The sequence below is a fragment of the Bufo bufo genome, chromosome 6 (genome assembly GCF_905171765.1).
Source record: "Bufo bufo chromosome 6, aBufBuf1.1, whole genome shotgun sequence".
Taxonomy (NCBI): Eukaryota; Metazoa; Chordata; class Amphibia; order Anura; family Bufonidae; genus Bufo; species Bufo bufo.
In genome coordinates, this window is record NC_053394.1 from 411,891,080 (window position 1) to 411,915,573 (window position 24,494).

The 24,494-nt window shown below is 43.8% G+C and overlaps 7 non-coding genes and 3 pseudogenes across 7 annotated transcripts; all 10 read left to right on the top strand.

Annotated features, from left to right (window-relative positions):
* The first annotated feature begins 1,138 nt into the window (after window positions 1-1,138).
* Window positions 1,139-1,328, top strand: LOC121006407. The gene has a single exon (XR_005780256.1). It is a non-coding gene; the product is annotated as a U2 spliceosomal RNA (small nuclear RNA).
* A 1,025-nt stretch (window positions 1,329-2,353) lies between these two features.
* On the top strand, window positions 2,354-2,544 carry LOC121006199. Its single transcript, XR_005780064.1, has one exon. It is a non-coding gene; the product is annotated as a U2 spliceosomal RNA (small nuclear RNA).
* Window positions 2,545-3,571: 1,027 nt separating this feature from the next.
* On the top strand, window positions 3,572-3,713 carry LOC121006571 (annotated as a pseudogene).
* Window positions 3,714-4,894: 1,181 nt separating this feature from the next.
* Window positions 4,895-5,089, top strand: LOC121006387. The gene has a single exon (XR_005780239.1). It is a non-coding gene; the product is annotated as a U2 spliceosomal RNA (small nuclear RNA).
* Window positions 5,090-11,096: 6,007 nt separating this feature from the next.
* Window positions 11,097-11,301, top strand: LOC121006443 (annotated as a pseudogene).
* A 1,019-nt stretch (window positions 11,302-12,320) lies between these two features.
* On the top strand, window positions 12,321-12,511 carry LOC121006201. Its single transcript, XR_005780065.1, has one exon. It is a non-coding gene; the product is annotated as a U2 spliceosomal RNA (small nuclear RNA).
* Window positions 12,512-13,538: 1,027 nt separating this feature from the next.
* On the top strand, window positions 13,539-13,729 carry LOC121006202. Its single transcript, XR_005780066.1, has one exon. It is a non-coding gene; the product is annotated as a U2 spliceosomal RNA (small nuclear RNA).
* Window positions 13,730-19,735: 6,006 nt separating this feature from the next.
* LOC121006436 lies at window positions 19,736-19,917 on the top strand. The gene has a single exon (XR_005780275.1). It is a non-coding gene; the product is annotated as a U2 spliceosomal RNA (small nuclear RNA).
* A 1,023-nt stretch (window positions 19,918-20,940) lies between these two features.
* Window positions 20,941-21,131, top strand: LOC121006203. The gene has a single exon (XR_005780067.1). It is a non-coding gene; the product is annotated as a U2 spliceosomal RNA (small nuclear RNA).
* Window positions 21,132-22,158: 1,027 nt separating this feature from the next.
* LOC121006601 lies at window positions 22,159-22,249 on the top strand (annotated as a pseudogene).
* The last annotated feature ends 2,245 nt before the right edge of the window (window positions 22,250-24,494 follow it).

Genomic DNA, 24,494 nt, shown 5'->3' on the forward strand with positions numbered 1-24,494 from the left:
AACAGTTAAGGGTAAACCCAATTTTACTTGGGGTTTGCATAATACCTCACTTTCCGAGGAAGGATAAGATTGTGACAGTTCAGATGTACAGTCCGTACGTTCCGGGAAAGGACATTGAAGTATTTTTGCAAAGATATTGTGATAAAGTTTGTTTGGTGGGGAAAATTTATAATAAATATGGACTATGGACAACGAAATGGAAATTTAATGTTCAATTTAAAGAAGATACTATGGGGGATTTAATTCCGCCGCCTGGACGTTTCAAAATTGGTACAATTAATGGTGATCTGTATTATAATGGCATGTCTGACTTTTGTCGGAAATGTAAAAAATATGGGCACAAGAAGGAAAATTGTATGAATGTATGGTGTACAAATTGTGAAGATATTGGTCATTTGTTTACTGAATGTAAAAATGAGAAAAAGTGTAACCTATGTGGTGAAATAGGTCATTTGTACTTTTCTTGTCCTAAAAGGGGAGAAGGGAGATCGGAAAGGTTTGAGAGAGAGGAGGCTAAAGAGTCAGAGGGAGGAGGAATCGCAGCTGCCTCTTGCGCCCCAAAAGAGGCAGGTGAAAAGAGTAAAAAGAGGAAAGATATTGAGGAGAGTGGAAAAGAAACAAAAATAGTGCAAGAGGTAATAATCAAAAGAGCAGTTAAAGATACAAAAAAAGAAGGGAAATTAGTTAGAGAGGAGGAGGAGGAAAATATAAGAAGAGAACATATCAAGAAATTAGCGAAGGAGATGGAAGACATAAAGAACTTGGGAGTAAATTTAAATGCTTTTCTTAAAGTGGTTCGTAGGAATTTGGAAGGGAGGAAGGAATGGTTTTTTAATTTTTGTAAAGTGCATCCGTTTGATAGGGAAGATATCCCTATGGTAATGGAGAAAGACACAGAATTAGATAAAAGTATATTGGAGAAAATGTCTTACTATGCTTGGAAAAGTGGTTTAAATCCTGATAAATCCTGATCAATATTGAGATTTGTTAAATGTATTGAATATATAAGTTAAATTAATTTCTAATTAGCCTTTGGTATATGTGATGATGAGAACATATTTGTTTATTATGTATTTCAATTTATGTATTTTTGTCTTATTTATTTTTATTTTACAAAAATTGGTTTCACCCTTTTGTATTTGTTTTTCCATTAATAAAATTGTGTTGAAACCTTATCTGTTCTTATCAGTTTAATATCTGATACGTCCCCTATCTGGGGACCATATATTAAATGGATTTTTCGAACAGGGAGATGGAAAAAGAGCTTGCTCTGTCCACTCCACGCATTGACCTGGTATTGCAGTACCTCCAGGACCGGTGCACCCCTTCTAATCCAGTATGAAAAAACAGAATGAAATTGAAATGGATTGCAAGCATCATCCTTCCAGCCAAGCAAGTGGAAAGTTGTGTGTGTCGTGCCTCCTTCAGCTTCTCCTCTGTCTGCCCAGTCAGTCAGTGCAGTGTTGCTTTTTGCATATAATACCTGCATCTAGTCTGTCAATCTCCTAATTGCATCAGCTGTCGGTTGTTTCCAGCACCAAGCAACCCATTCAGCCAGTCTCCTCACACCCTGGATCCAATTAGGACTGATGATTGGTTAATTGGCTTATCACCTGAATGAATTGTTTGGACCTCCCCTCCTCCACGTTTGATTTGGGCCTGTTGTGCACACCTCGGAGGGTTGCTGAGTCGTCTCTGGCAGGCAATTGACCCTTTTTTGTATCAAGTTGGCTGGATGTAACCATTTAGCTTTTGCAGTGCTTCAATAAATGAGTAAAGTTTGCCTGTGTCTCCCTCTTGTGGATCTTTTGAACTGGATTACTTAGTGGCTAAAAAGTAGCCCAGCACTTCCTATGCAGCTGGACCTACCTTGTCTGTTCAATGGACGGAACACTGCGCGTGTCACAAGAGCCTTGTCAGGTCAAGAGGTCAAAGAGGTCAAGTAAGGTCAGCTATTGGATGACATCACAAGGGCCCTGATGGAACACTCAACAATGGTGCCGTGACATCACAATCAACAATGGTTATCTTTTTTTTTTTTTTTTTTTTTCCTTTCACTCACTACTATTCCTATCATGCTTTCTGCTTGGCGTGCTTTGGCACCGCACCAGGAATTTCGTGCGAAGAAAAGGCGTGTCCAAAAGTCGCGTGTGGGCGGAGCTATGCAGATAGCAAACACGAAAAGAAGCATGCTGGTGACTTCTGTGCGTAGGACGCGCGCGAACGTTTTCCCCGGTTTGTGAGAGAAAGAAGCCTCCCGGACTGTGTATTGGGCTGGGGACAGTAGTCTATTGCCTTCATTAGTGCTCTGCATTGGGGACCATCGGCCTGTACTGCGAACCCTTTTCAGGTTATCGCTTCTCGGCCTTTTGGCTAAGATCAAGTGTAGTATCTGTTCTTATCAGTTTAATATCTGATACGTCCCCTATCTGGGGACCATATATTAAATGGATTTTTCGAACAGGGAGATGGAAAAAGAGCTTGCTCTGTCCACTCCACGCATTGACCTGGTATTGCAGTACCTCCAGGACCGGTGCACCCCTTCTAATCCAGTATGAAAAAACAGAATGAAATTGAAATGGATTGCAAGCATCATCCTTCCAGCCAAGCAAGTGGAAAGTTGTGTGTGTCGTGCCTCCTTCAGCTTCTCCTCTGTCTGCCCAGTCAGTCAGTGCAGTGTTGCTTTTTGCATATAATACCTGCATCTAGTCTGTCAATCTCCTAATTGCATCAGCTGTCGGTTGTTTCCAGCACCAAGCAACCCATTCAGCCAGTCTCCTCACACCCTGGATCCAATTAGGACTGATGATTGGTTAATTGGCTTATCACCTGAATGAATTGTTTGGACCTCCCCTCCTCCACGTTTGATTTGGGCCTGTTGTGCACACCTCGGAGGGTTGCTGAGTCGTCTCTGGCAGGCAATTGACCCTTTTTTGTATCAAGTTGGCTGGATGTAACCATTTAGCTTTTGCAGTGCTTCAATAAATGAGTAAAGTTTGCCTGTGTCTCCCTCTTGTGGATCTTTTGAACTGGATTACTTAGTGGCTAAAAAGTAGCCCAGCACTTCCTATGCAGCTGGACCTACCTTGTCTGTTCAATGGACGGAACACTGCGCGTGTCACAAGAGCCTTGTCAGGTCAAGAGGTCAAAGAGGTCAAGTAAGGTCAGCTATTGGATGACATCACAAGGGCCCTGATGGAACACTCAACAATGGTGCCGTGACATCACAATCAACAATGGTTATCTTTTTTTTTTTTTTTTTTTTTTTCCTTTCACTCACTACTATTCCTATCATGCTTTCTGCTTGGCGTGCTTTGGCACCGCACCAGGAATTTCGTGCGAAGAAAAGGCGTGTCCAAAAGTCGCGTGTGGGCGGAGCTATGCAGATAGCAAACACGAAAAGAAGCATGCTGGTGACTTCTGTGCGTAGGACGCGCGCGAACGTTTTCCCCGGTTTGTGAGAGAAAGAAGCCTCCCGGACTGTGTATTGGGCTGGGGACAGTAGTCTATTGCCTTCATTAGTGCTCTGCATTGGGGACCATCGGCCTGTACTGCGAACCCTTTTCAGGTTATCGCTTCTCGGCCTTTTGGCTAAGATCAAGTGTAGTATCGAGAGGTGCTGCACTGATCTTGGCCAGAGGTGCCCCGGGTACCCGGACCCTCTGCCTCAGGGAAAGGCTGTGGTTTATAGCCGCAGTTGGACCCTGTGCTGCTATTGGGGGGACGGCTTAGTCCCGGGGCAACGAGAGGCGATCACCACTGCCACCACACATAGCTGTGGTGGGCAGTTTATTTGACTTGGGATTGGAATCTTGGAATTTGAGACCCTGCTTTGGAAGAGAAATGGATTTCGAAAAGAAGAAGAACTGCTTACGGTTCGTTTGCAGAGAGGACTCGGAAAAATTCTGGAGCGAGAAATTTGTTTTGGACATTCTGAGGAAATACGGAGGCATTGAGAAAGAAGATGTTTTCTGTATGCAAGGCAACGGTAAGAAGAAAATACTTGATGTGACTTTGATATCGGAGAAGAAGTGTTTGGAGTTTTTTAGTAGATGGAATGAGGAATGTGATGCAATACCGACTGTGACTGTGTTTGCTTCATGTATGGGTATGCCAAGGAAATTAGTTGTTGGAATGGATGATCCTTTTATGAAAACATATGAAGTCAAAGAGTTTTTGGAGAAGAGTGGTTTTTTGGTAAGATTTGAGAAGAAGTTTATGAATACGATCGGGATATGGAATGGCAAAAGAAGATTTTTGGTTTGGTCAAGACAAGGAAGTGACTGTTTTTCGGCTGGAAGATTATGCATTAATGGGAAGAATGGATTTTGTTACTGGGAAATGGAGAGGAAATCAGAAGAGTATGTTTGGAAATCAGAAGAGAAGAAAGAAGTGAAGAAAGAAGTGAAGAAAGAAGTTTTTGTGAATGTGTGTTCTTTGGGAAATGGATTTGAAAGTAAAGAGAAAGAAGAAGAAAAAATAGTTGAAAGTGATAAAGAGAGAAGAGGAAAAGTTATTAGTCAAGCTGAGAAAATTTCTGTGAAAGTTAAAAGAGAGGAAAATAAAGGAAAGGAAAGTAAAGAAGGAAAAGATTTCTTGTCTGTGTTGGATACTGAGAGTATATGTACTGTATCAAGTAATTATTATTGGAGTGAAAGAGGAAGCACTGAGGAAGAAGGTTTTGAAGATGGGAAAAAGAAAAAGACTAAGATGAAAATATAAAAGAAGAGAAAGTTTATGTTATGTTAATAAGATTTATGTTATGTTTTGTCTTTTTGTTTCTTTGTTTAAAATTATTATTTTTTTAAAAAAAGAATAAGGAAAATAAATTAAAAAGTATAAAAAAGTTGATAACGAATGATGAGACGTTTAAAAGTACATGCGTTTTTTTAGTATGACTTGGCGTCTTCTGACGCTACCAACTTAAAAAAAAAAATCTGTTCTTATCAGTTTAATATCTGATACGTCCCCTATCTGGGGACCATATATTAAATGGATTTTTCGAACAGGGAGATGGAAAAAGAGCTTGCTCTGTCCACTCCACGCATTGACCTGGTATTGCAGTACCTCCAGGACCGGTGCACCCCTTCTAATCCAGTATGAAAAAACAGAATGAAATTGAAATGGATTGCAAGCATCATCCTTCCAGCCAAGCAAGTGGAAAGTTGTGTGTGTCGTGCCTCCTTCAGCTTCTCCTCTGTCTGCCCAGTCAGTCAGTGCAGTGTTGCTTTTTGCATATAATACCTGCATCTAGTCTGTCAATCTCCTAATTGCATCAGCTGTCGGTTGTTTCCAGCACCAAGCAACCCATTCAGCCAGTCTCCTCACACCCTGGATCCAATTAGGACTGATGATTGGTTAATTGGCTTATCACCTGAATGAATTGTTTGGACCTCCCCTCCTCCACGTTTGATTTGGGCCTGTTGTGCACACCTCGGAGGGTTGCTGAGTCGTCTCTGGCAGGCAATTGACCCTTTTTTGTATCAAGTTGGCTGGATGTAACCATTTAGCTTTTGCAGTGCTTCAATAAATGAGTAAAGTTTGCCTGTGTCTCCCTCTTGTGGATCTTTTGAACTGGATTACTTAGTGGCTAAAAAGTAGCCCAGCACTTCCTATGCAGCTGGACCTACCTTGTCTGTTCAATGGACGGAACACTGCGCGTGTCACAAGAGCCTTGTCAGGTCAAGAGGTCAAAGAGGTCAAGTAAGGTCAGCTATTGGATGACATCACAAGGGCCCTGATGGAACACTCAACAATGGTGCCGTGACATCACAATCAACAATGGTTATCTTTTTTTTTTTTTTTTTTTTTTCCTTTCACTCACTACTATTCCTATCATGCTTTCTGCTTGGCGTGCTTTGGCACCGCACCAGGAATTTCGTGCGAAGAAAAGGCGTGTCCAAAAGTCGCGTGTGGGCGGAGCTATGCAGATAGCAAACACGAAAAGAAGCATGCTGGTGACTTCTGTGCGTAGGACGCGCGCGAACGTTTTCCCCGGTTTGTGAGAGAAAGAAGCCTCCCGGACTGTGTATTGGGCTGGGGACAGTAGTCTATTGCCTTCATTAGTGCTCTGCATTGGGGACCATCGGCCTGTACTGCGAACCCTTTTCAGGTTATCGCTTCTCGGCCTTTTGGCAAGATCATGGTCTTGTTGAGAGGGATCCGTACCAAGCTCTTGGCCCTGCAGCATCGCCCCATGGCTTAAGCTGCTCGCTGCTATAAGGAGAAGGTGGGATAACCAAGAAGGCGATCAAGACGGAGAAAGATGGGCGTGAAAATCGATTACGCCGGGACCGGAGACTTCCGGGTCAGGAACGCGTTTGGAATTTATGTCGAGGAAGCGAAGAAAGAAAAATTTACAGATGAACATCTTGTTAAAGAGGTACTGTTTAAAACTCTACATGTCAGTATGGCGGATATTTTGTGCTTACAAGATCGAATTGGTGGAAGGCGCACTCTTGTCCTAACATCTATTGGAGCCTGTCATAATTTATATTTGTTTTTGGAGAGGAATAAGGATAATCCAGAACTAGATGGCTTGACGTTCACGGTGTTGTACAATAGAGACATTCACTTGGTCGTGTTTATGTACAACCCATACGTCGATACGGATGATTTTTTTTTGTTCCTATCTAAATACTGTGAAAAAGTAGTTTATGCCCATAAAGTTATGGGTAGCCATGGTTTGTGGACTGGCAAACACAAGTATTTTGTGCGTTTCCGCCCTGATCCTCTGAGCCCAGGGGGCATGAGTCATCCTCCCCAAAGTTTTGTTATTGGCAGAGATAGAGGCCTCATTTTCTTTCAAGACGCTCCAAGTTATTGCCGAAAATGCAAGTTGTATGGGCATGTACAAGAGAATTGTCAGCAAACCTCCCTTGTCTGCTCGAAGTGTCATAAAGATGGGCATATCGCAAAGGATTGTAAAAATGCAATTATCTGTAATCTCTGTGATGAAGCGGGGCATACCTTTAAAGAGTGTCCTTCACGTGGCTATAGAGCTATGCCAAAAAGAACGTATGCTGATGTTGCAAGGGCAAGGGCTGCAGGGCCATCTCGGATCCCAGATCAGCCGCCTCAAACTTCTGTCCAGTTATCCCAGAATGCAGTTCAGGCATCTCAAATGGCAGTTCATCCACAGACTGATATACATCAGAGTGGAAATGTGCAGCAAGCTATTCCTATGGTTGCCCCTGTGGGGAGTAGAGAAAATGTGGAGATGGACATTTCTCAGGTGGAGGAAGATTTTCCCCAAATATTTGGTCTTAAGTCGGATCTTCAGGGAGAAGGAGAGGTGGTCTCTCCCTTAGCTAAATCGCCAGTGCCCGGGTGGGATGAGATGGAGGACCCACAGGAGGATGAGAGAGGTGAACAAGGAGATTTTGTATCTACCAGTGACTTTATAACACCCACTACGAGATCGGCGGAGGAAACGCTGAGCTCAGTTGTAAAGAAACCCCGTTTATTACCGCCTCAGTATAGTGGAGAAGAACAGAGTCCGGTAAGGCAGGAGGCGTATCCTGCTGCTTGCATTCCGGACAACAGTGCTTTTTTGGACGAGTCAAAGGCCAGGGACTTTTGCTCAGGAGGTCAACCTCCCGGCGGAATCGGATAAGGAAGCAGTGGGGTACCGGTAACTATGTCAGAAATAAGATCTTGCAATGGGGGGAAAAGCTGAAATCCATGTCTTATCCCTGAATGTGAGGGTACTGAAATCAAGAGCTAGACGAACTGCAGTTTTTGATTATATCAAAAAACAAAATCCGGATATCGCATGTCTTCAAGAGTGCGGTATTTCAGAACCCGTCTGTGCTAATGAGTGGCCACATGGGAACTCAATTTGGTCAGGTTCTTGTATAAATAAGAATGATGGTGTGGGGATAGTATTATGTCATAGAGACCTTGTTTTTGAAAGCTACACGGTGGTGGAGGTGGGGAGGTGCATTATGGCGATGATTAAGTACAAGGGGTGGCGGGTTAGGATTATTAACGTTTATTGTCCTACCGGGAAAAAAGAACGTCTAGAGTTACTAGACAAATTGAATTTTTTTCTGGTGGGTAGAGTGCCGACAATTTTATTGGGTGATTTCAATTGCACTATAGAAGGTGATAAGATGGATGTGACAGGGAATAGATTGCACAAAATTGTTTCTGATTTTTCTTTAACTGATTCTGCATTGTTGTTAGGTAAACCACCACCTGCTACCTTTAAAGCAGATAGGGGTGATATTTTTTCGAGGATTGATTTTGTTTTTCTTTCCAAAAATTTATTTTGTAGGAAAATGTCATACCTTGATGTTATTTTTTCTGATCACATGTGTTTGTCTGTTTGTGTGGAAGGAGATGAGGAGATTACATATGGTAGAGGTGTGTGGAAATTGAATATGGGTCTGTTAGAGGATGAGATGGTGATGAGAGTGTTTAAGTACCAGTATGGAAGATGGAAATTGAGAAAGGATGAATTTGTGAATGTATTGTGTTGGTGGGATTGGATGAAATCAAGAATAAAACTTTTTTTCAAGAAATGGGGGTATAAGAGGGCGAGGAAGATGAGGAATGAATACAATGAATTAAATAGGAGAACTGAGTGGTTGTGGAAATTGAGTGCAATGGGTGTAGATGTGAAGGATTTGTTGGAAGTTGTTAAAAGGGAAAAGAAAGTGTTTATGGAGAGAAAGGGTAAAGAGATTATTTTTAGGGCGAAAGTTGATATGATTGAGAAGAATGAAAAATGTTCTAGGTTTTTTTTCAAAAAGGTGTGTGATAAAAAGGAAGATATGTTGGAAGTGGTTGATAGCAAGGGAGTGTGTGTTAGGGGTAAAAGTGTGATTGGGGCAGTGGAAGAGTTCTATGGAAATTTGTATGGTTTGAAGTGGATTGATAGGAATCTTATGATGGAGGTTATGAATGTTTTGGATGGAAAATTAAATGTAGAAAGTCAGAGTTTGGTGTGTGAGGATATTTCTACAGAAGAAATAAAGAAGATTGTGTGGAGTTGTAAAAAAAATAAAACACCGGGTAAGGATGGTATTCCGATTGAGTTGTATGTGAGAGCATGGGACTGGATGGGAAATGATTTTTTGGAGGTATGTAGGTATATGTGGGAAAATGGTGTAATAGGGGAGTCGATGAAAGAAGGCGTGGTAGTTCTGATTTTTAAAAAGGGTGACAAAAATAAACTCGAGAATTGGAGACCAATAACTTTATTAAATGCTGATTATAAGGTATTTGGTAAATTGTTGGCTAATCGGATGCGTGGTGTGATTGATAAGGTTGTGAATGAAGATCAAGTTTGTGCTGTGCCTGGGAGAAGTATGAATGAAAATTTAGCTTTATTGAGAGATCTGATTGGAGATTGCATGAGCAGAAAGCAGAAATGTATGTTACTTGCGATAGACTTTGAGAAAGCGTATGACAGAGTGGCACATCGATTTATGTTTGCAGTTTTAGAGAGGATGGGTTTTCCAAAGAAGTTTGTGGAGTGTGTGAAGAGCTTGTATGGTGGTGTGTCAAGTGAGTTTATGATAAATGGCTGGTTGAGTAAAAAGGTGAATGTACGGAGTGGTGTGAGACAAGGCTGCCCAATGTCTCCTGTGCTTTTCATTAGTGTGATTGAGGTATTAATGTGTTTAATAAGGAAGGATAAAGTCATGAGAGGTATGTTGATTCCGGGGAGTATGGGTAAATGTGTGAAAGTGTTAGGATATATGGATGACGTGGTGTTTGTAAGTGATAACTTGGCTGCTATTAGGAGAGGAAGGTTATGGTTGGATATGTTCTGTGGTGCGTCTGCCTTTAAAATTAATTGGAATAAATGTGTGTTTAAATGTTTTGGGGATAGGAGTATTTGTCTGGAAGATGTTAAGAATGAGAAAAATGAGGTGAAGTTTTTAGGTATTTTGTTTAATGATGATTTGAAAGGGAATGAGAGTTGGGATGAATGTGGGAGGAAGATTGAGAGGAAATTAAATTTTTGGAGGTTAAGAGACCTTTCACTCACAGGGAAAGTATTGATTATTAAAGCTGTTATTTTGCCAATTATTCTTTTTGTAGCAGGAGTATACCCTGCATGCCCAAAAAAAGTTGCGAAAGTTGAGAAATTGGTGTTTACGTTTCTTTGGGGTAGTCGCATGGAAAAGTTGAAAAGAGAGCATGTGTACAAAAGAAGTGTGAATGGTGGTTTGGATTTTCCTAATTTTGAAATTTTTCTTGGTGTGAATTATATTAAAAGGTTTGTGGTTTTGGTGGAGAAACAGAATAAGAGTGCACATATGGTAAGATACATGGCTGGATGGATGATGTATGGTTTGAAGTGGTGTGAAAGAGATGCTAGAGTGCCTGTGTCGTTTAAATGTCCAGTGTGGTATGAAGTGATTGAAAGGTTTATTAGGAAATTTGATTTATTGTCAGTGAGAATGGAAGGTTTTAAAGATAAGGAAAAGGTGATGGCTAAACTTAGAGAAAATGAGGTTGCATGTGATATTGTGGGGTTGAGGTCGGATGTTGCAGCAGAAGTGTGGAAGAAATGTTCAATAGTAGGCATATCAAATAGACAGAAAGATATTGTGTGGATGGGGTTGCAAAACATATTGCCGGTGCGTGAAGTCCAGAAAAAGAGGGATTTGATTAGGTCAGAAGTTTGTCCAAGAGATGGGTGTGGGGGTTGTGAGTCTGTAAGACATTTATTTTGGGATTGTGGGTATGCAAATGATGTATGGAAAAGAGTGGGTGGTTTAGTTAAAGATTTGACGAGTGTTGCGTATATGGATTGGAAAGTGGCGATGTTTGGTATTGGTGCGCGTGGTAGGATGAATACAAGGATTCTGTGGTATATAATGGTATGTGTTATGGAAAGTCTGTGGGATGTGAGGAATTTATTAGTGTTCAAGAAAGAGGTAGTGCCTGAGTGTGATTGTGTTAAGTTAGTTTTGTCCAGACTCTATGTAATTCATTTATGGGATAGACAGCATGGTGGTGGTATAGATTCAGAGGGAGTATGGAAGTTTAAAAAATGGAGATCGTTGATCAAGTATTGAAGTAAGTTATGATGTATTGTGTTTGTTGTCTTTTGATGATGTGTTTTTTCTTCTGTATATATGAATTTTGACTTTATTTGAAAATAAATAAAAAAAAAAAAAAAAAAAAAAATCTGTTCTTATCAGTTTAATATCTGATACGTCCCCTATCTGGGGACCATATATTAAATGGATTTTTCGAACAGGGAGATGGAAAAAGAGCTTGCTCTGTCCACTCCACGCATTGACCTGGTATTGCAGTACCTCCAGGACCGGTGCACCCCTTCTAATCCAGTATGAAAAAACAGAATGAAATTGAAATGGATTGCAAGCATCATCCTTCCAGCCAAGCAAGTGGAAAGTTGTGTGTGTCGTGCCTCCTTCAGCTTCTCCTCTGTCTGCCCAGTCAGTCAGTGCAGTGTTGCTTTTTGCATATAATACCTGCATCTAGTCTGTCAATCTCCTAATTGCATCAGCTGTCGGTTGTTTCCAGCACCAAGCAACCCATTCAGCCAGTCTCCTCACACCCTGGATCCAATTAGGACTGATGATTGGTTAATTGGCTTATCACCTGAATGAATTGTTTGGACCTCCCCTCCTCCACGTTTGATTTGGGCCTGTTGTGCACACCTCGGAGGGTTGCTGAGTCGTCTCTGGCAGGCAATTGACCCTTTTTTGTATCAAGTTGGCTGGATGTAACCATTTAGCTTTTGCAGTGCTTCAATAAATGAGTAAAGTTTGCCTGTGTCTCCCTCTTGTGGATCTTTTGAACTGGATTACTTAGTGGCTAAAAAGTAGCCCAGCACTTCCTATGCAGCTGGACCTACCTTGTCTGTTCAATGGACGGAACACTGCGCGTGTCACAAGAGCCTTGTCAGGTCAAGAGGTCAAAGAGGTCAAGTAAGGTCAGCTATTGGATGACATCACAAGGGCCCTGATGGAACACTCAACAATGGTGCCGTGACATCACAATCAACAATGGTTATCTTTTTTTTTTTTTTTCCTTTCACTCACTACTATTCCTATCATGCTTTCTGCTTGGCGTGCTTTGGCACCGCACCAGGAATTTCGTGCGAAGAAAAGGCGTGTCCAAAAGTCGCGTGTGGGCGGAGCTATGCAGATAGCAAACACGAAAAGAAGCATGCTGGTGACTTCTGTGCGTAGGACGCGCGCGAACGTTTTCCCCGGTTTGTGAGAGAAAGAAGCCTCCCGGACTGTGTATTGGGCTGGGGACAGTAGTCTATTGCCTTCATTAGTGCTCTGCATTGGGGACCATCGGCCTGTACTGCGAACCCTTTTCAGGTTATCGCTTCTCGGCCTTTTGGCTAAGATCAAGTGTAGTATCTGTTCTTATCAGTTTAATATCTGATACGTCCCCTATCTGGGGACCATATATTAAATGGATTTTTCGAACAGGGAGATGGAAAAAGAGCTTGCTCTGTCCACTCCACGCATTGACCTGGTATTGCAGTACCTCCAGGACCGGTGCACCCCTTCTAATCCAGTATGAAAAAACAGAATGAAATTGAAATGGATTGCAAGCATCATCCTTCCAGCCAAGCAAGTGGAAAGTTGTGTGTGTCGTGCCTCCTTCAGCTTCTCCTCTGTCTGCCCAGTCAGTCAGTGCAGTGTTGCTTTTTGCATATAATACCTGCATCTAGTCTGTCAATCTCCTAATTGCATCAGCTGTCGGTTGTTTCCAGCACCAAGCAACCCATTCAGCCAGTCTCCTCACACCCTGGATCCAATTAGGACTGATGATTGGTTAATTGGCTTATCACCTGAATGAATTGTTTGGACCTCCCCTCCTCCACGTTTGATTTGGGCCTGTTGTGCACACCTCGGAGGGTTGCTGAGTCGTCTCTGGCAGGCAATTGACCCTTTTTTGTATCAAGTTGGCTGGATGTAACCATTTAGCTTTTGCAGTGCTTCAATAAATGAGTAAAGTTTGCCTGTGTCTCCCTCTTGTGGATCTTTTGAACTGGATTACTTAGTGGCTAAAAAGTAGCCCAGCACTTCCTATGCAGCTGGACCTACCTTGTCTGTTCAATGGACGGAACACTGCGCGTGTCACAAGAGCCTTGTCAGGTCAAGAGGTCAAAGAGGTCAAGTAAGGTCAGCTATTGGATGACATCACAAGGGCCCTGATGGAACACTCAACAATGGTGCCGTGACATCACAATCAACAATGGTTATCTTTTTTTTTTTTTTTTTTTTTTTCCTTTCCCTCACTACTATTCCTATCATGCTTTCTGCTTGGCGTGCTTTGGCACCGCACCAGGAATTTCGTGCGAAGAAAAGGCGTGTCCAAAAGTCGCGTGTGGGCGGAGCTATGCAGATAGCAAACACGAAAAGAAGCATGCTGGTGACTTCTGTGCGTAGGACGCGCGCGAACGTTTTCCCCGGTTTGTGAGAGAAAGAAGCCTCCCGGACTGTGTATTGGGCTGGGGACAGTAGTCTATTGCCTTCATTAGTGCTCTGCATTGGGGACCATCGGCCTGTACTGCGAACCCTTTTCAGGTTATCGCTTCTCGGCCTTTTGGCTAAGATCAAGTGTAGTATCTGTTCTTATCAGTTTAATATCTGATACGTCCCCTATCTGGGGACCATATATTAAATGGATTTTTCGAACAGGGAGATGGAAAAAGAGCTTGCTCTGTCCACTCCACGCATTGACCTGGTATTGCAGTACCTCCAGGACCGGTGCACCCCTTCTAATCCAGTATGAAAAAACAGAATGAAATTGAAATGGATTGCAAGCATCATCCTTCCAGCCAAGCAAGTGGAAAGTTGTGTGTGTCGTGCCTCCTTCAGCTTCTCCTCTGTCTGCCCAGTCAGTCAGTGCAGTGTTGCTTTTTGCATATAATACCTGCATCTAGTCTGTCAATCTCCTAATTGCATCAGCTGTCGGTTGTTTCCAGCACCAAGCAACCCATTCAGCCAGTCTCCTCACACCCTGGATCCAATTAAGACTGATGATTGGTTAATTGGCTTATCACCTGAATGAATTGTTTGGACCTCCCCTCCTCCACGTTTGATTTGGGCCTGTTGTGCACACCTCGGAGGGTTGCTGAGTCGTCTCTGGCAGGCAATTGACCCTTTTTTGTATCAAGTTGGCTGGATGTAACCATTTAGCTTTTGCAGTGCTTCAATAAATGAGTAAAGTTTGCCTGTGTCTCCCTCTTGTGGATCTTTTGAACTGGATTACTTAGTGGCTAAAAAGTAGCCCAGCACTTCCTATGCAGCTGGACCTACCTTGTCTGTTCAATGGACGGAACACTGCGCGTGTCACAAGAGCCTTGTCAGGTCAAGAGGTCAAAGAGGTCAAGTAAGGTCAGCTATTGGATGACATCACAAGGGCCCTGATGGAACACTCAACAATGGTGCCGTGACATCACAATCAACAATGGTTATCCTTTTTTTTTTTTTTTTTTTTTCCTTTCACTCACTACTATTCCTATCATGCTTTCTGCTTGGCGTGCTTTGGCACCGCACCAGGAATTTCGTGCGAAGAAAAGGCGTGTCCAAAAGTCGCGTGTGGGCGGAGCTATGCAGATAGCAAACACGAAAAGAAGCATGCTGGTGACTTCTGTGCGTAGGACGCGCGCGAACGTTTTCCCCGGTTTGTGAGAGAAAGAAGCCTCCCGGACTGTGTATTGGGCTGGGGACAGTAGTCTATTGCCTTCATTAGTGCTCTGCATTGGGGACCATCGGCCTGTACTGCGAACCCTTTTCAGGTTATCGCTTCTCGGCCTTTTGGCTCAGATCAAGTGCAGTTTTACTCGCTTGGTCTGGGCTGATATAAGGTGTCACCGGGTACCCGTCTCTTCGGCCTTGGAGAGGGGCAGTGGTTTATAGCCGCTGTCTTACCTCCATGCTGCTATAGGGGAGCGGCTTAGTCCCGGTGACAACGAGAGGTGATCGTTTTTGCCCTACGCTGCGCAATGGAGCGAGAAGGAGTGAGGAATACTCTTCGTTTTCTGGTGCATCCAGAGTACGTGAACCGCATTGGACGTCAGACTATCGTGGAGGATGTGATCGTGAAGGTGTTGAATTTGGACTTCAGCTACATCGTCTGCCTACAGGACTTCCCAAAGGTGGGTCGTTTTGACTTAACCCTTATAGAAGAAGGAGTTTGTTGCACCGTTTATGAGAAGATCAAGGAAATTAGATTGCATGATCCATCTTCTATTCTACAAAAATTTGAGATCTTTCCTTCCTACCTGATGGAGGAGAGAGCCATTACCGTCCACCTTTATAATCCTTATACCCCAATGGACTTGGTGCGCGCTTTCCTGATGCAGTTTGCTACATCGGCGAGAGGTCCGCAGAAGTTGGTTGACAGATGGGGTTTGCCGACAGGTAAACATAGGTTTTGGGTCAGGTTGTCTCCCTCACCTGATGGCATTGGTGGAGTCAAGCACCCGCCAGCAAACTTTTCGGTTGGTGGGTATAGAGGATTCCTGTACTACGAGGGCCAGCCCAAGTATTGCAGGCAATGTTTCCAGTTTGGGCACGTGGCAGGTGATTGCACTGTGGGAAGATGTTGCCGTAACTGCGGTGAGCCTGGCCACGAAGCGGGTGACTGCGTTAAGTCCAGGAAGTGTGATGCCTGTGGCAAGACAGGACACGCATGCAGAAACTGTCCAAAGATCATGATTCCTGGTCGTACCTATGCTGAAGCCTTGCAGAGGACCACAAGGCTAGTGGAGAAACGATGGAAGCCGAGCAGACCAGACGGTAACTATGATGACTCTAATGGGGAGTCTGGAGCTCCTTCGGAAGGAGGGCAGTCGCCAGGAGCCCAATTGTCTGTGGAGGCTCCAGTGCAGATTCAGTGTGTGGAACCTGAGCCTATGGAGGCAGCCGGGGGAAGTCAGCAGGGATTGGTAGTCCCACCCCCCCAGGTTCTTTTGGACTCGCCTGTTTTCCCAGAGGACTCTGAAGGCCTCTTTCAGTTTGGTAAGGAGAATGGGAAGGAAGATAGATGGGAGGTGGCGTCAAAAAAGAAAGCAAAAAGAGCCAAAAGAGTTCATGTTTCGGAGTCTCCAGGGGAGGGTACCCCCCCTTGTGGGCAGCCTCATACAGAAACTCTTGAGATTGAGACTGAGAACGCTTTTGAGCTATTAGAAGGAATTGGGGAGTTGCTGAGTCCAGGAAGCGTGGACTCTTCAGCGTATTTGGGTGCACAGGAGGTAGAAAATCTGGTAGAAGTGATGCAGATGCCTCCAAACACGTGATCATTTGCTTTCTTTAGTTTTTTCTCCCTTATAGGTTCTCGGTGTGCTCCCTCAATGTGAGGGTGTTTAAGGACAGAGCCAGAAGAGCTGCCATTTTGGAGGACATCGCCTCAAGATCAGGGGACATTTTTTGCCTTCAGGAATGTGGGTTGGGGGAGGTTCCTTTGAAAACGGAATGGCAGCATGGTGAGTCCATTTGGTCCACCTCCCCATGCAACAAGAATGATGGAGTTGGTGTATTATTTAAAAATAAGTTTTTTGTTATAGATCATTATGTAGTAATAGAACCAGGTAGATGCCTTATGGTTTATGTTAAATTTAAGGAATTTTTGTTTAGAATTATTAATATCTATGCACCTACAGAGAAAAATCTTAGGAAGGATTTATTTGAAAAAATTAATTTGTATTTGCCTGGTAGGATTCCATGTGTTGTGGTGGGGGATATCAACTGTCATTTGCAGGGTAGTAAAACAGATATTACCAGCAAAATGTTTATGCAAAGTATGACTGACAATACCTTGTGTGATGTAGTTAAAATATGCAAAATAGATCCAGTGCCAGCTACGTACCATGCAGACAGGGGAGGCATACATTCCCGATTGGACTATGTGTTTGTTTCTAAAGGGTTTGTGGTTAAATGTTATTCACAGGTACGAGTGGGGTTTTCGGACCATGAATTCTTGCAGTGTGAGTTGGAAATAGAGAGTGAGAGGAAGTATGGGAGAGGAGTATGGAAAATGAATGTAAGTATGTTGGAGGATGCTGAGGTAAGAGAGAAATTTGAGAGAATGTATGCTGGGTGGAGCCGGAGAAAGAAGGACTTTGAGTGTATTTTGGAGTGGTGGGATTGGGTGAAAGAGAGAGTGAAGGTGTTTTTTAAAAGGATGGGTTATAGATGGGCTGCGAGAAAGAGAAAGAGATATGAGAGATGTAATATGAGGTTGAGTTTTCTTCATGAAATGAGAGAGTTGGGGTATGATGTGGATGAGCAGTTGTGTGAGGAAAGAAAGATTATGAGTGAATTATTGCGTAATAGAGGGAAACAAATTGTGTTTCAGGCCAAGTTGGATGTAATGGAGAAGGATGAGTGTTGTTCTAGATTTTTCTTTAAAAAGGTGGTGAATGCAAGGATGGATTTAGATAAGGTGAAAGATATGGATGAGGTTGAGGTTTGTGGTGAAGAAGTCAAGAGAGTAGTGGTGGACTTCTATGAGGAGTTGTATAGAGAAAAGGTGAGGGATATGGGGTTGGAGGAAGAGGTATTAGGGGTGTTGGAAGAGAAAGTAGGAGTGGAGGGAAGAGGTAGTTTAGTGGAGGAGATTTTTGTGGAGGAAGTAAGGGATATAGTCAACAGTATGGCTAGGAATAAGACACCAGGTAGGGATGGAGTTCCAGTGGAATTCTATGCTAAATATTGGGATGTGGTAGGGAGTGACTTTGTTGAATTGTATAAATATATGTGGGAGGAGGGTAAAATTTGTGAGTCTATGAGAGAGGGGTTAGTTGTCTTGATTTTCAAGAAAGGTGTTAAAAGTGATTTGCGTAATTGGAGACCAATCACTCTTTTGAATGTGGATTATAAGGGGTATGCAAGATTGTTAGCGAAGAGGATGAGTGGGGTGATTGGTCAAGTAGTGAAAGAGGAGCAAGTGTGTGGTGTGCCTGGACGGAGTATTTCTGGTAATTTGAGTCTGTTGAGGGATGTTTTATGGGATGGTTTGCAGAGGGATAGGAGTGTGAATGTTTTTTCGTTGGATTTCGAAAAAGCTTTCGATAGGCTTTCTCATGTGTTTTTGTTTAGAGTGTTAGAGAGGATGGGTTTTCCGAGTGGGTTTGTTAGAGCTGTGAGGAGTTTGTATGAAGGAATAGGGAGTCGAATGTTGGTGAATGGGATCGAGAGTGACAGAGTTAGGGTTAAATCAGGTGTTAGGCAGGGATGCCCGTTATCACCGGCAGTTTTCATTTGTGCCATGGAACCGTTACTTTGTATGGTGAGGAAAGACAAGTTTATTAGAGGAGTGAATGTTCCTGGGAGTGGTGGTAAGAGTGTGAAAGTGTTTGGATATATGGATGATGTATGTGTGATAAGTGAGAGTAGAGCGGAATTGCAAAGAGCTAAGCTACTTACGGATGTGTTTTGCGGTGCTTCAGCGTTTAGAGTGAATTGGAGTAAATGTGAGGTGAAGTGTTTTGGGGGTGGATGTGAGGTATCGGATCTAGGTGTGAAAGTGGTGGATAGTATTAAAGTGTTGGGTATTATGTTTGATGAGCGATTGAATGGTCATGCAAACTGGGACGAAGTTAGGAGCAAGATTGCAAGGAAATTGGATTTTTGGAAGTTGCGCGAGTTGACATATCGAGGGAAAATATTGGTGATTAAATGTGTTATCTTACCATTATTATTGTATATCGGGAATGTATTCCCTCCAACCTGTATAGAGTTGAGGAAAATTAATCGAGTTCTATTTTTGTTTCTGTGGGGTGTGAAAATGGAGAGAGTTAGGCGTACGACTGTGATGATGTGTAGGGAGAATGGTGGGTTAAATTTTCCGAATGTTGAGCTGTACTTATGTATTAATTTTTTGGTGAATGTGTTGAGGTTATTGAATGGGGGCGGTAAAGTAGCATATATGATGAGGTATACTGGAGGTTGGCTGTTTTGCAGACTGGGATGGTGTGAAAGGAATTTGAGGCAACCGGTGGCTTTTATTTGCCCCTTTTGGTACAGCGGTATGGAGAGGTTTGTGAAGAAGAATGAGTTGTTGAGTTTGGGTGTGAGTGATTTAAAAGACAAGAGGAAAGTGTTGAATTTGTGTAAAAAAGATGAGGTGGTAACTGAGATTAATTTGTTGTCTTCATTAGAAGCTAAGAATGTATGGAAGAATGTAAGTATGGATGGAATGACTAATAAGCAAAGAGACATGGTATGGTTGAGTATGCAAGGAGCGTTGCCTGTGAGGGAGGTACAGAAGAGACGGGATTTGGTGAGGAGTGAGGTGTGTCCGAGGCAAGGTTGTGGGGGATGTGAAAGTATTGTACACTTATTTTGGAATTGCAATTTTGCCCAAGAAGTGTTTAAAAAAGTAGGGAAACTGATAAAGGAATTAACTGGAATAAGTTTTTTGACATATGCTTTTGTACTCTTTGGGATTGGGATATCGGGTAGAAAAAGGAGTAGAGTGTTGTGGTTAGTGATGACATGTCTTAAGGAAGTATTATGGGATGCTCGGAATGTGTATGTCTATAAGAGAGAGCTATGGGGGGTGGATGAGTGTGTTAAGTTGTTTATGAGTAGATTGTATTTTTGCTATTTGTGGGATTTAAAAAAAGGGGATAGTTATGATGCGGAAGGGGTTTGGAAAGTTAAAAAATGGAAAAAGCTTGTTGTATGATATTTTTTGTGTTATGCCTTTGAATAAAAAAAAGCCATATGATGATTTGGTTATGGAGCTAGTTAGTTGCTAATATTAACCAAACCTGATGGTTTATAAAAAAAAAAAAAAAAAAAATCTGTTCTTATCAGTTTAATATCTGATACGTCCCCTATCTGGGGACCATATATTAAATGGATTTTTCGAACAGGGAGATGGAAAAAGAGCTTGCTCTGTCCACTCCACGCATTGACCTGGTATTGCAGTACCTCCAGGACCGGTGCACCCCTTCTAATCCAGTATGAAAAAACAGAATGAAATTGAAATGGATTGCAAGCATCATCCTTCCAGCCAAGCAAGTGGAAAGTTGTGTGTGTCGTGCCTCCTTCAGCTTCTCCTCTGTCTGCCCAGTCAGTGCAGTGTTGCTTTTTGCATATAATACCTGCATCTAGTCTGTCAATCTCCTAATTGCATCAGCTGTCGGTTGTTTCCAGCACCAAGCAACCCATTCAGCCAGTCTCCTCACACCCTGGATCCAATTAGGACTGATGATTGGTTAATTGGCTTATCACCTGAATGAATTGTTTGGACCTCCCCTCCTCCACGTTTGATTTGGGCCTGTTGTGCACACCTCGGAGGGTTGCTGAGTCGTCTCTGGCAGGCAATTGACCCTTTTTTGTATCAAGTTGGCTGGATGTAACCATTTAGCTTTTGCAGTGCTTCAATAAATGAGTAAAGTTTGCCTGTGTCTCCCTCTTGTGGATCTTTTGAACTGGATTACTTAGTGGCTAAAAAGTAGCCCAGCACTTCCTATGCAGCTGGACCTACCTTGTCTGTTCAATGGACGGAACACTGCGCGTGTCACAAGAGCCTTGTCAGGTCAAGAGGTCAAAGAGGTCAAGTAAGGTCAGCTATTGGATGACATCACAAGGGCCCTGATGGAACACTCAACAATGGTGCCGTGACATCACAATCAACAATGGTTATCCTTTTTTTTTTTTTTTTTTTTTTCCTTTCACTCACTACTATTCCTATCATGCTTTCTGCTTGGCGTGCTTTGGCACCGCACCAGGAATTTCGTGCGAAGAAAAGGCGTGTCCAAAAGTCGCGTGTGGGCGGAGCTATGCAGATAGCAAACACGAAAAGAAGCATGCTGGTGACTTCTGTGCGTAGGACGCGCGCGAACGTTTTCCCCGGCTTGTGAGAGAAAGAAGCCTCCCGGACTGTGTATTGGGCTGGGGACAGTAGTCTATTGCCTTCATTAGTGCTCTGCATTGGGGACCATCGGCCTGTACTGCGAACCCTTTTCAGGTTATCGCTTCTCGGCCTTTTGGCTAAGATCAAGTGTAGTATCTGTTCTTATCAGTTTAATATCTGATACGTCCCCTATCTGGGGACCATATATTAAATGGATTTTTCGAACAGGGAGATGGAAAAAGAGCTTGCTCTGTCCACTCCACGCATTGACCTGGTATTGCAGTACCTCCAGGACCGGTGCACCCCTTCTAATCCAGTATGAAAAAACAGAATGAAATTGAAATGGATTGCAAGCATCATCCTTCCAGCCAAGCAAGTGGAAAGTTGTGTGTGTCGTGCCTCCTTCAGCTTCTCCTCTGTCTGCCCAGTCAGTCAGTGCAGTGTTGCTTTTTGCATATAATACCTGCATCTAGTCTGTCAATCTCCTAATTGCATCAGCTGTCGGTTGTTTCCAGCACCAAGCAACCCATTCAGCCAGTCTCCTCACACCCTGGATCCAATTAGGACTGATGATTGGTTAATTGGCTTATCACCTGAATGAATTGTTTGGACCTCCCCTCCTCCACGTTTGATTTGGGCCTGTTGTGCACACCTCGGAGGGTTGCTGAGTCGTCTCTGGCAGGCAATTGACCCTTTTTTGTATCAAGTTGGCTGGATGTAACCATTTAGCTTTTGCAGTGCTTCAATAAATGAGTAAAGTTTGCCTGTGTCTCCCTCTTGTGGATCTTTTGAACTGGATTACTTAGTGGCTAAAAAGTAGCCCAGCACTTCCTATGCAGCTGGACCTACCTTGTCTGTTCAATGGACGGAACACTGCGCGTGTCACAAGAGCCTTGTCAGGTCAAGAGGTCAAAGAGGTCAAGTAAGGTCAGCTATTGGATGACATCACAAGGGCCCTGATGGAACACTCAACAATGGTGCCGTGACATCACAATCAACAATGGTTATCCTTTTTTTTTTTTTTTTTTTTTTCCTTTCACTCACTACTATTCCTATCATGCTTTCTGCTTGGCGTGCTTTGGCACCGCACCAGGAATTTCGTGCGAAGAAAAGGCGTGTCCAAAAGTCGCGTGTGGGCGGAGCTATGCAGATAGCAAACACGAAAAGAAGCATGCTGGTGACTTCTGTGCGTAGGACGCGCGCGAACGTTTTCCCCGGTTTGTGAGAGAAAGAAGCCTCCCGGACTGTGTATTGGGCTGGGGACAGTAGTCTATTGCCTTCATTAGTGCTCTGCATTGGGGACCATCGGCCTGTACTGCGAACCCTTTTCAGGTTATCGCTTCTCGGCCTTTTGGCTAAGATCAAGTGTAGTATCTTCGGTGCTGCACTTGTTTCTGCGTCAGAAGGTAGGACCCGGGTACCCTCTCTCTCGGCCTGGGGGGATCGTTCAGGTTTATAGCCTGGACTTCACCCCCCTGCTGCTATTGGGAGAGAGGCTTAGTCCCGGGGACGTCGGGTTGCGATCCCCCGAACCTCTGTGAGTCCCAGGACTCGCAGGGGAGCATTTTTACTTTGTCCTTAGAGACAAGCGCCTAGTTCCATCTATGGCAGACGACCCGGGAGGAGGAGGTGACGAGGTCGATGGAGGAGGAGGAGGAGTCGGAGGAGCCGGAGGAGTCGGAGGAATCGGAGGAGTCGGAGGAGGCGGAGGAACCGGAAGAGCCGGAGAAATCGATGATGATGGATTTGTTACAGTGGGAAAGAAAAAGAGTGGCGGAGCTTTAAAGAAGAATTCAAAGGATGACGATACCAGAAGGAAGGAGGAGGCTAAGAAAAATGGATCCCGAGGCGGAACAGAAGAATTGAAAGAAAATATACCACGGAAAGAAGAAGATGACGAGCACCAGATCCCGGAATATGCAAAAATCAAAGATACCGTCCGTTTATACGTCTCTGAGGGTAAAAAAGAAAAATATAATTTGTTGTATTTGGTAGAGAAAGTCCTGTATGGCGTGTTTGGCGTGCAGAAACATGAGATCTTGGCCATACAGGACTACCCGAAGAGACGTGTATACGATGTGACCTTTTCCCAAAACGGTATTTTTAAAAGTTTTTTAGCAAAGGTTCCACAATGCATAAATGATGAGAGAATGCGAGGTCTTAAAATTTACGAGCACGAAATTGATGAAACTTTTACTGTTGTCATAAAAATGTATTCGCCATTTGCCAATCTTAATATTATCACTGCATTTTTATCCCAATATTTTAAGAAAATCGTTTCAGTCACGAAAATTTTAAATACCGCCGGGATCTGGACGTCAAAGTGGCTTTTTAAAGTTATTGGTAACCGTGATCCCAATCATCCAGGAGGTCTCATCTTACCCCCAGCACGTTTTAAACTGGGGGACATGGTAGGTGACATGTTTTTTTCTAATATGCCACCTTTCTGCAGGCTTTGTAAGAGGTATGGGCACTACAATAATGACTGTACGAGTACATGCAGGAATTGCGGCAGCACTGAGCATGACACCCGAGAGTGCGCCGCAGGGAAAAGGTGTTATGCGTGTACTCGTACAGGTCACCTCTCACGAGATTGCCCTTTTAGGAAATCCGAGGCACAGCCAGGGCAGCAGAAGCAGCCAGAGAGACAGAAGGAAGCGGAAAAGCATGAACAAGCCAAACCACAGCCCCAAGGAGAGGAGCAGGAGCGTATGGATACCACGAGCGGACCCCCCCAGCCTGGGGAGCCGAAGGAAAAACGGAATAAGAGGAAGTCCAGTGATCAGCGGACGAGTAAGCCCCCTCCAGAGATGGAGACTGGGGGTGGATCGAATGATGCTGATCCGCCTGGCCCGCACTCGGTCCCTGGGCACACTCCAGAAGATCCGGGTGGAGCCGCGGCGTCCAAAAAGAGGAGGGACCTAACACCGGTGGCGGGAAGCCAAGGGGGGATGCCAACTGGGGGACCAGTGGCGGATCCCGGAGGCAGCCAACCAGGTCCTTCCTCTCACCTGAGTGGTGACACTGAGTGTACGGTCACTACGGTGCCGGAAACCGTCCTCAGTGGGCCCTCTGCCCCGGAACGGGAGAGGGTTGGCGCTGCGGCTCTGAGACCTGAAGCCGTATATAATAGCCCGGCATGGCAGATGTCAATGGAGTGCATGCTAATGGGAGCGGGGGGTCTGCTGAGCGATGGTAGCTCCTCTCCTGCAGTATCCGAGCGTTCAATAACATCTGGGGCGCTTGGTGGTGAAGAAAGCGGCGGAGAACTCTCTGAGCTTGCTGATGCTGTCTGAACTGTGCCAAGGTAAGACAACAAACTCCCTTTTTAATCTTTTATTATGGCTATTTTAAAAGGCATTTCCCTGAACACCAGAAGCGTGCATTCTAGAACAAGACGAATTGCACTTTTTAACTATCTGTCTATTTTATCAGCTTCGGTGTTCTTTTTACAAGAGTGCTGCATCCCCCACAGTCAGAATTATAGGAAATATAAAAATGACTGGAGACTCGGACCTTCCGTTTGGTCCGGGTCAAACAAGAACAAGTCGGGGGGTGTAGCTATTTTATTTAAGGGAAATGTCTTAATAGATCATATTAACGAGATTTTACCGGGGAGGATTTTATTGGTCAAAGCTTTTATTGATGGTTTTAGATGGCAGTTTTTAAAT